The following is an 11,933-nucleotide window of genomic DNA, read 5'->3' as shown; positions in this document are numbered from 1 at the left end:
AGCTGTCCAGGGAGAAGGAGCAGGTCAGCAGCCAAATAGGACAAAAACTAGCATTCCTGGTTCCCTATTCAGTGCTCATTCTCCTCGGACTACACCACCTCAGAAATGTCAAACACATTATGTGAGAATTATCAGGAGTCTGTGTGGAGGCAGAAAAGACTTGTTTTCTAGTTAGAATGATCAGTACGTACACAGCACAGAACTGCCTTCCCCAGCTGCACATACACCTCAGGGTAGATGCTAGGAGCTCAGGCATCCCCCAAGCAGCATACCCCTTTAAACACCGGTTGATGATGAACATATGAGCTGCTGCTCTTCTTCCCTAGCTACCTACCCCCCTTCTCAGGACACACGATTAATCAAGATCCTAAGGAACAACCACATATGCAAAGGCCACTACAGGGTGGAGGAAGTAGGGGCACTGACACTGGAAGCGCCTGCCTGACCAGTCACTTTCTTGCCCTTTCCTTAGTCCTAAAAATGTAAGTGTTGGGAGGGGTAGTGAGACGGAAAGAGAGCTTCTCGCCTTAGCTACAAATTCACACGCAGACAGCAAGACTGCAAATCCAGCTGAACCAGGCTAGGAGTACCTCACACGGAACTCCCAGGCTCTTTGATCCTGCTCAGAAAAGCATTCTAAAGGGCCTTGGATTTGGGCCGTGTGTGTACACACTGCATATATGCATGTACGCACATAGTATAGACTATTATTTACTGTAACTTTTTATACTGAACTAAGAGAAGTGACCTGGGGTCATTGGTCAACTCCTCTAGCTTGAGGCAGTCTGGAGAAGCACATTTTAAGGCATCCAGAGACATGCTAGACCTTCCTGTTGCCTTTAAGAGAACTTAACAACTTTGTCACTATCAAGTTGTTCCTTAAGAATATCCTTTAAGCTGTGGCCAAACCAGCTCCCTCTATCCTGTCATCAGAATCACATTTGCTTTCTTTTGGCAAATTCCAACCTCTCTCTTTGGTACTGATAGTAGCCAAGGGAGGAGCATTAGTAATAAGAAGACAGCATGCAGACTTCTGTGAAAATAAATAAAAATCTTGGATAATGATCTTTTTATCACAACCTAGACTAGTGTTTCTAGCTGACAGCAAGCCTATACCTGAGTTGACTGAGAAAGCACTGTTTTTTTTTTCTGCCTGAAATGACTGGTTCAAAGTAAAACTAGAAGTTTAATAGCAGCCACAGAATTTGGGACTTTCTGTCCCAGCACAAATTAGCATTTCTGTTACACACCTAGTAAAACTGAAGATCCTAGAATTGAAGAGTCAATTAATACCAAGGCCACTATAAGTACCAGTGTGCCCACCCCGCAACCCCTAACAGTCTCCTGTCCTTGTACAAATTGAGAGCTTTTGGCTTTGATTCTAGTATAACTACTAATTTGCTGTGCAACCCTGAGGAAATCACTTAACCTCTCTGAACTTTATTCTTTTTCACTTGTGAAGTGAGGGTAGCAGAATAGATGAGCTCAGTAGCAACAAAGATGTCTAAGATTCTATCTAATAACATTGTGATAATAATAAATTGATATAAAGTTTGTGAACTGCTTAGTTTAATGCCTGGCATACAGTAAGTACTCAATAAATATTAACTATCATTATCAGTTAGTGATATCCACAGTCTGAGCTCACCAACTTGAAACAGAACTTTCCAATGTCTTGTAAGGATGTCATCCTTGAACCCTAAGATCAAGCAACAAGTAGACTCCACTAGATGCAGAAAAACTGCATCTCTATTCATAAGGGAGGCTATGAAACTTTCAAATCATGGAGTAGCATAAAGAAAAGCACAAAGAGACCACTTAACGTCATTAATGCAGTATGTTCCTTTGTGGGCAGACAGAAATTCCCCACCTAAGACCAACCCTACATTTTCATTACTTGATTGTAAAATGTCAAGTGTATCAAAGACTTACTCTGGGTCCTACCTGCCTTAAATGTTTTATATATCATACACTCAAACCTACTCCTGTGCACATAGAAAGACTGTGTCCCAGCCTCCCTTGGGGTGGAGTCTTGTGACAGGACCTTAGAGTATTAGTGGTGATGATCTTCCAACTTTCAGATATAATCCTTGAGAGCATCCTTGGGACTCTTCATCACTCTTTTTCCCTTTGATTGCAACTGTGGAGACTGTACGTGGAAATGACCAAGTGATAAGATGGAAGCTCCTGGCTTTCCCATAAAAGAGGACTGCCTTGAAAAGCTATCCAGCCCATGCTAGACTTTAGGAGAACTAGAAAGAAATTTTCGTAGTGTTATGCCACACCCCTGACTGGTTTGTTCTTGTAGCATACATAGCTTATCATATCCTCTTTGACAAAAATTCTAGACCTTCAACATAGTAAGGGAATGGACACTGATTAAGTCCACCATCTGCCCACTTGGGGCATTTTTAGAGCATAGGTAAAAACTGTTTGATGAGATGTTTGTTTCAGTTTCATAAGTGTGTGTGTGTGTGTGTGTGTGTGTGTGTGTGTGTATATACCACATCGTGATACAAACTGCATTTCTTACTATGGTTCATGGTTTAAAAAGTTGAGAGTCTCGGCAATTTTAGGAGTAACTTTCTTAATTCCACAGCTGAGGGCACCCTGCAAAAGGTCTTAGTGATTTTTGAAAGTCATACAGCTACTGAACAGCAGCACTGGAGTTTGGGCTGAGGTCAGTGTTTCCCCCTCCCATGCCGGTGTTCATCCCAGCTGTTCCAGCCACTGGTCGACAGTCATATCAGCCAGCCTCCACCTGAGCTTCCTGCACATGCAACCTGCAACCTTCCCTGGCCCTTCATGTGTGAGCATTTCTATGGCTTCTATTTGTGGATATTTCAAATAGGTACCTTTTTTTTTTTTAATGACCCAAATATCTCAGCCTGTCTGTAAAACAAATCAGCTCCTATTTGGTTTCTCTGAAGTGGTCCTGTGAATACCATGGAGTGAAAACCCAGAAAGCTTACCTGATGCTAGGTCAACGAGGGCAAAGGGGGATCTGATATTTATAAATCATGAGCATGAGATGGAGGGGGAAGGAAGAAACAGATGAAGTAAAACAGAAACACTTGAACTCTAACAAGACTCAGCCATTACATTTATTCTCAATGATTCCTTCAGTACATCTGCAGACAATTCGAAACTAAAATATAGATACTATATAACTTGAAAATCAGTTTTAAATATTCCTGGGAGCTTCTACCCCTTTAAATATCAGTCCAAGTGCTTACCAGCTGGGCTCCAAAAAACTTTGGACCTGGATTCTTCAGGGAACATGAATTTTTGTCCTCCAACTCAGAAGCTGGAAAGACCATTCCTAGTCTGAGTTTTGGATGTAAAGGAAGGGTGTCTCGACTGTCCCACTGGAGAAGTGCAGAGGACATTTCTACAGGTACGCCAGTAACTGAAGCCCTAAAGGTCTGTAACTTCAGCTTTTATGTGGCATGGACAGATTTTATGTGGTGCAACCAAGTTCATCTCTGACCCTTAATGAAGCACCAGAACAACAACCACAAAAAGTGCTTGGGAAGGCATTCAGGTCCTGACCAGCAGCTTCCCAGGGAGTGAAGTTATGCTTGGTTGGGATGCCATGCAAGCTCTCCAGCCTTTTGGCCAGCAGAGGCGCATCCTGCCTCCTGGCAGATAGGCATCAGGCTCACAGGGTCACACAGGTAACAAAATGGGCAGGCCCTTCGAAGGACCCCTCTCACCCACTTAAACTGGGGCCTGTTCTGCACCAGCACAGCCTCACCAGGAGAGTAGCCAGAGACAAAACTTTCTACTTCCCTCAGAGTCCCCTGAAGAACCAGTCATGAAGGGTTAGCAAGATTGACTCTGTAAGCCCTGTACCTTTCCCAGCTGCTTCCCCCTCAAGCCAACATGCCAGGCACACGTGGACTCATCACAACGCCCAGCCCCTTTCCGGCTGACAGAGTGCTCCTTGAGGCAGGATCTTTCACGTTAAATATTTCCAGCTCAAATATTCCATCAGAAACGTGCGGCCCCACCTGGGTCCACATGCCCTGGCAGGGCCTTGACCACATCCCTCCCACCAACCCTGAGAAATAGTAGCCTGATGTTCCCACTCTTCATCCCTGTCTCTTTGGGAAGGAAGGAGGTTATTCACTAACCTAACGAGTGTATTTAAAAATTGCAGCTGACTGCCATAGTAAATTTGTGTCATGTTTTTTATGATAGATAATATTTCAGAGACACAGTCCTGAATGGAACCAAAAAAAAAAAAAAAAAAGAAATCTTTTTAGAAAAACAACTTCTGTTCAGAAACTCAGCTGCCTGTCTTTCAGCTGTGACTTCTCTAGAGAAAACACATTCTGAATCTGGGCAGACAGGCGACAAAGCCAGCCAGAGGCTGCTGCATACAAGGACTGTGTGTGTAACTCACACCTGATCTGGGAAACTCCAGAACTGGTGCCACACCTTTAAATCTCATTAAGCCCCTTCTGGGTATCAAAGGTGGGCCAGTCATGCCATTTCCTGAGTCCTGTCAAGTGCGAGTTACAGGAAATTGACAAAAGAGCTTCCATTAGCCTAGCCAAAATTCACATGGCCCTATTATTAAGATGCTGCCTAGTTTGATCGCCCTCTTAATCTATCAAAACTCCAAAAGGATAATCTTTTAAAAGCTTCCCCCTTTTCCACCCGTCCAACCCCCAAGTCCTTTTTCTTTGTTGCTTAAATCAAGATAAGTTGATTTTGCACAAAGTTTGGAGGAGGCACATGCTGGTAGCTGGTAGCTGACAAAAAATAAACACAAGACTTTTCTACCTAGAAACTGTTCTCTTTGATTCAAGACTGAATGTCACCACTTTGTAAACAAAGAAGATGATTAAAAAATACTGCCTTCCTTTTTTTTTTTAACCCAGAGTCTTCTCATAGTACCTGGCACTCTCAAAAGCCCCCATTAGGCACACCAGAAGAATACTCAAAGGGATTACATGCTCTTGGCTGGTTTTGTTTTATAAGCCAGGGGCCATTGAAAGAAAATAGAGCCTTCCATCCAGGTGTCCCTGCTTGGCAAAATAATGAACACAGATTGATGTGATCTGGAGGTAAAGGACATTAACATCCTCAGACCCCCAGCAGGCACACCGCCAGGAAGGCTCTAGAGAGGCCTTGAAGAGCAGAGCTAGACTCACTTGCACCCCCAGACGAGTCTTGATAAGGGCTTTTATTTCAGGGCCAGCCGGTAGGCAGGTGCTCCTCCCCTCGCAGCAGAATGGGCGTACAAGATGGACTGCCTGCATTATTGATTTAGGACGGCCAGCTGACAATACGCTGCGCCTCCTGTTATTTATTTCCACAAGGTACATCTTTCTCTAAACTGAACTGTCTTTGATTTAAAAGCCGGGGTGTCTTCCCTCCTCAAACCCCACCCTAAAGAAACCGAATCCCATCTTAACAGGGCCACTCAAAGGCAGCCTGGTGGCTGTTACCTACTGAGGTGAGCTTTTGTGCTGCTGAAGGGAAGACAAGGACCGCTCTGTGGACATAATTTTTGATCATTCCTGTTTAAATATACTTGGTGTCAATCAGAGAAGTTTGAAGAATATGGTAATTACAAAATAGATCCCTGCTCTATAATCAGCATTGTTTGTTATCGTGGACTAAGTGGTGAGAATGATTTCAATATGTAATCCATGGAACTTACAAACATCCATTTTACATGGGTTTAGGAAATATACTGGGCAGGAGGACAAGTCGAAGGAGGCCACAGTGGTCAGTCACCTGTTCCTACACTGGGGTATCCTCTCCAAGATGGCAACGGTGATGACACAGTGCTAATGAACTGTTCCCACCTCCAGTAACTTTTTATGGCCACAACTTCTCGGCCTGGAACACTGGCTCAGGATTCATTAGGTTCATTAAATCATTGATTATTGCCTCAATTTTACTTTCACTGCATGTAGGCTTTTGTAGGACTTGGTCTGAGCCAGGCAAGTTCCCATAGCCATCTTTGAACTGTGTGTGTGTGTGTGTGTGTGTGTGTGTGTGTGTGTGTGTTCTCAAGAGGCTAGAAAGGAAACAAGAGGAAGAAAGTCTACAAAAACACATGGATGGTGCCTCTAAGAGGTGTGTCTCTAAGATGCAGACAGGATATGAATTTTTAAAAAGGTCTCCAATATATCCTCAGCCTTCTTTCACTTTGAAAATTAATTAGCAAACCTACCCATCCAGCTTCTCCCCACCCAAGTAGGCCTCCTTCACAGCCACTTGCCATGGGGCCTCCTGCTCTTGACCCACCAGCCCTCCAGGACCTAGGGAATGACTGGACAGAATTGGCTGCATTCCTGGGAGCCTGACGTAAGCCATCACAGCGAGGCAAGCTCCAGGTGATAGAGAAAGTTTGCCTTCACTGGCTTCCTTCCACCAACAGGGTCAAGTTCACACGTTTTAGCCTGCCACCCATGCTGCCCACCATCTGGCCCCACCCAGTCTCGCAATTCTGCCTCTGTATTAAGACTCTCTTAGTGCAATCTCCCACATACTACTGGGAAATCCTGCAACCCACCTGTGCTTATGCCCCTTCTTCTGCTCTGAGAGCACTTCTCAGCACCCCCACAGCCCAACCACCTCCTGAAATGCCATGTCAGAACTGACTCTCAAGGTCTCTCATCTGACACTTGGTCTACACCCTCTTCCATGGAATTACAGGATTTTAGAGTGGAAGGGGTTCTATAGATCCTCCAGTGTAGAACCTTCCTTTGTTCTTCAGTTTAGGAATCCCAAATTAGACTCAGGTTTCCCAGTCTTCAGACTAGTGATCTTACCCTGAGGCCATGAAGCTTCAGAAGCTTCTCCAGGGCAAGTTTCCAGTCTTCTGCCTTTCTCTTTACTCGCTGAGCTTTCCCTTGCTCCTCTTCCTATAGAGAAATGTCAGAGAGAAGGCAAGGGAAATCCCTGTCACCATGTTGATTTAGGTTAGCTTCAACTCTGAGGCTCTGAGTTCTCTTTTTAATCCACAATGTACAGCTTTCTTCTAAGTAAATTACCTATTGTCTAAAAGCCAAGTTGTCCTTGTCCCACCCTTATCACTTTTCTCCTAATCCCCACCCCTGCAGCTGAATCTTTGAGAAGCAACAGATGTCTTCCTTAATTGCCCCAGATTTTTTTCCCCAACTGTAGCATCACTGGCTTCTACTTTAAGCTCCCAAATTCTGGACTGTGTACCAGGGATAGAAAAAATCAAAGACAAGGAGATGAGCTGAGGAAGGAGGCAGGAGTACTGACCCTCTCTGATTCCTGGTCTATTCTTACAAGACGGAACCACACCCCACTCTGCTGAGTCCCTGATGGCCTCTTATGTACATGCCAGCTTATTCCTAATGTCCTTATTTCCTTTCAGATCTAACATTAACTTTACTATGTCTTGTCGGCTTCACTCTCACAGTTTGGAATCATGTTTGGTTTTAAAAAAAAAAAAAAAAGGTAACTATCTTATCAAGGAGGTCATAAGAGTCATGTTTGGTTTAAAAAAAAAAAAAAAACAAGGTAACTATCTTATCAAGGAGGTCATAAGAGAACATGTAAGCAGGTACGTAGTGGGTTAAATTCAGGGATAAGGGACTGGCAGTTGGCATAATGGTTGTGTTGCTGGACTCCCATGTAGTCGACCACGGTTCGAGTCCTGGACCCAGTGGCTTAAACTCACGCCAGGCGTGTATGCCCAAGATCCCGAGAGGAGAATGGAGGAGAAGGGATTGTGATGTGGCCATCCCCCTGGTGGGTGATTTCTCACATTCTGTCTTTCTGTCTCTCTCTGTCCTTCTGGCGAGCGCATGCGCCATATAGCAAAAACCTCTCAAAAAAAAAAAATTTCAAGGATAACATTGACTTGCAGTAGACAGGGAAGCCTTCATGGAGGAAACAGGATCTGAAATGGGCCTGAAAAGACAAATCAAGTTGGTATAGAGTGTGTCAAATAGATGAATGGGCAAAGTCACAGAAGGTCCAACATGGCAGGAGCCAATTAACCAGGACTGAATACAAACTACAGAAGTCCCTCAGACAACCCAAGTGCAGACGTTCTCCAGTGTTGTAGAGGCTTCCCTCCATCGCTCAGGTGACTGGGGCAGGACAAGGAGGTCAGGAAGGGAGGAAAGAGGGTGGGAGACCTCTGAGAAGACAAAGCAACTGAATGTTACTCCCAGGGCACCCAGCCAAAGGCAGAGGCATATCAGAGAGCTGGTGATGAGTGTTGGAAAGGCCCTGGGGACATTTTCCCTGCCTGTGCCCCCGTCTCCACCAGCACCCGACACAGACAGGATAATGAAATATTAATTCTATCTGATCTGGGCCACCCAAGCAGGATCATGTCACATGATATTTTAATGACCACAATTCAGGAAACACAGCCTGGCTGTGAAGGAGGAACTCCTCTCCCAGCCCAAACCCTAAAGGTGCTCATGTTACAGGACGGGGCAGGGAGTAGGGCTCAGAAACTGAGCATGGGACCTCACGGATGTTCCAGGATACCCAGGATCCTGCTCTGTCCATGCAGGATAGAAAGGCACCTACCACTTTCTACCTTGTTCCTCATCACTACTAAAGTGAGCTGTACTTCAGTGTATGGTGTCACTCCAGAACTAATAAAATGTGAAAGTCTAATTGTATTAGCAATTTCCCATCATATTCTATTAATATGTATCATATTGGTATCCATTTTCACTAATGTGACATGAAAGGCAGTAATGTGATTACTTTTTTAGTGAAAACAAATGCTAATGTAATTAAATGTTGACCACATAGGCTGGGAGATAAAGCAACAAGCAGGTATTTGGGACATTCTTCCTTTAGAATGAAAAAAAAAAAGGAGGTGGAGGAAGAGGGAGGTGTCAATTATAACTGAGCCAAAATATTTCATGTATGCCATGAAAACCCATGGTCCAAACCTGCCAACATGAGAATTCTCTACGGGACAGAGACTGGCATGCCGTAAGTTACAGCAGGCGCCATGGGAGGCTCTACAACACAGAAGTTACAGCATGGTTGTTGATATAAGGAGATCTGGCTTTATCATCTAGAACGTCCTATCTCAGAAACTGGGCAAGTTCATTTCTGTAAGCTTTAGTTTCATTATTTGAATAATGAAGATGATAATAGCACCCAGCTCAGAGGGTTCTCATTAGACTTAAATGAGGTGAATGCTCATAAAAGCACTTAGTACAGTTTCTGGCATGTAGTTCACTAAATGCTAGAAATGTTTGCTGTGGTAAACACAGGAAAAGAATAGTCTAAAGATTTTGTCCAGTGATGGAACCAACCATTGGCATAATGGCTATGTCACTGGACTCCCATGTAATCGACTACAGTTCAAGTCCTGGACCCGGTGGCTTAAACTCACATTGTGTGTGTGTGTGTGTGTGTGTGTGCATGCCTGCCCAAGATCCCGAGAAGAGAATGGAGAAGAAAGGATTGTGGCATGGCCATCCCCCCTGGCGGGGGGTGATTTCTCGCGTTCTGTCTCTCTGTCTCTCTTTCTGGTGAATGCACAAGCCTTAGGGCAAAAACTCTCAAAAAAAAAAAAAAAAAGATTTGTATCCAGTGATAACAGTACACATTCAGCATGTAGCCCTTTAAAGTGTGCCTTTGTTGCCCTGGAATAATTTACTTTCTTTAAAAGACTCAGGAGAAAATACTGCATGAAACCATAAAGAAAGAAAACATAAGGGATGGAAAACAACTCTTCTGAAATCTGTTCACTGCTGAGCTAAGAATGAGTGAGAGTTTTAGGCTCAAATTTCCAAACAGATCGAGTACCATTTTGGAATATAAAAAAGTGTTGCTGCTGGTGGTGGTGCTGCTGTTGTCATCTGGGTCCTCTGTCCTATCTTCCTACCTAATTCAGAAATGAAACAGCAAAAGCCCTTTCTCCCCACTGCTTACCAGGTATTGAGGGACTCAGCCATTTTCAGGAACACAACAGGTATGCAGTGACCACCACGTGCCTCTGACCCAGGCTCCTAACTGGCTGTGTGGCACTTCAGGTGACAGGTGGCAGGAAAGCCTTTCTGGGAATCCTCCCAGCTGCAGCTCATGGAGGAGGAAAGCCAGGAACAAGGAGAGGACTGGAGGAACTTTTGGGTTTGTTTCCCAGCAGGGCTGGAACAATGCAATAGAGATTCTGGCTCCCCAACGCTGCCAAAGTGATTTCTTCCCAAAGTGGTACTAGATCATTTTCAAGTTCCCTGTCGATGACACTGGCCTAAGAGAAACAAACCATTTGCCTAATAATATTGCCCTCTAATAAACAACTCTAAGCATTTCCATCTGCCAGCATCCCTAAAACTTCCTCTTGGATATTTAGAAATATCTGTGAAATGGAAATGAACTTGTCCAAGGTATCTGATGTCCTTTGGTACCAGGACACATCAAAACTTTCCTTTCCTACATCAAAGAATTCCATACTTTCGGAGCCTTATGTAACTTAGAGCAACAGTGGGCTGATCTTTTCATAAGTGAAGTTTATGTGCTAAACACTATACTAAGTACTGTATTGAATACTCGCAGCAACCCTCTGAGGAAGGTACTAATAACCTCATTTTATAGACAAGGATGCTATGACTCAGAGAAATTAAGTGATTTGCCAAAGGTCAATGTCCAGTGAGAGACAGAACTGAGAACTGAATCACATATGCCCCTAAATCCTGTATTCTTTCAAGAACTACCTGACTGTGGAGAAGTGCCTTTTCTTCCCAAAGTTCATGGAAGCTCAAAGGAGAAGGGGTTGCATTTCACCAAATCCAATAAAGTTAATCCCTGCCTCCATCTCTCACCATTTCTGTGAACCTGAGCTGTTATCTGACCTCGCTGGGTGGGGCAGCCATGTAATTTATAGTGCAGACCAGGCCACATCTGAAACTGAAAAGGATAACTGATCAGTCAGGATGCTGGGATGATAGGCTTCCAGGACCGTCCTAAGGAAATGGAGACATGTGGTCACTCAGAGCCCCTCATGCTCAAATGTGAAATACGGAGTTTGCATGAAGCCTCCAGGTCCCTTCTAGGACTGAACACTCAGCTTCTATGACTACAGTCAGGGGAACTGTACACATCTGGATGGCTCCCCAGGACCTGGAGACTACTGAAGGCAGGCCAGTGAGTGAAGAGAAAATAAGTGTTAGAACAGGACTGCATCTGTTCATGTATTGCCTAAATTCTAGAACACACTATGAAACACTTAAAAGAAAAAGTCATCTCTAATCTCACTGACCATAGCTTTCTTTGGAGTTTGTTCCATTTTCTTTTCTCATTTTTGTCTATGTTCAGACAACATAGCAATACGTAAACTTACATCTCTTTTTCATTAAAAGGAGGTAATCAGGGGCCAGCCTCAATTGTGCAGTGGTCACACAGCAGCCCACAATGCTGGACCACATGGGAAGGTCCTAGGCTCAGGTCCCGTGGTCTCCCTATCCATGTTGAGCGTACATGTGTGTGCCCATAATCCTAGCTGGTTGGGGCTGAAGGTCAGGAGGCTAGATCACAGTGCAAAGTGCCTCTTGGAGGGGAGGGGGGCACCTCTCTCTCTCTCTCTCTGTCTCATGGGAGAAATAAACTTAAGAGAAAAAATAAGTAAGTATACTCTGTCAACCTGCACTGTGCTTTTGTTCTCATCAGCATATAAAGATTTACTTAATAACATGACAGCTGTATAATAGTCCATTGCATGGATGAAACTGTACCTTTTATCATTCCCTCTATTACCAAACACTTAAGTTATAACCAACTCTTTCATGATCCAACTATTAAAAAATGCTATTATACACATGTCCTTATATGGATATTTATTCCTGCTATTAGTTTATTCTTAGGTACAGGTGCTGGATAAGAGATTCAACCTAATTCCTAACCCAAAAGGCAGAACCAATTTACCCTACCATTCCCACTAATATGGAGTCTGCCCATTT

The sequence above is a fragment of the Tupaia chinensis genome, unplaced genomic scaffold (genome assembly GCF_000334495.1).
Source record: "Tupaia chinensis unplaced genomic scaffold, TupChi_1.0 Scaffold000341_1, whole genome shotgun sequence".
Classification (NCBI taxonomy): Eukaryota; Metazoa; Chordata; class Mammalia; order Scandentia; family Tupaiidae; genus Tupaia; species Tupaia belangeri.
This window is presented reverse-complemented; position numbering follows the sequence as displayed.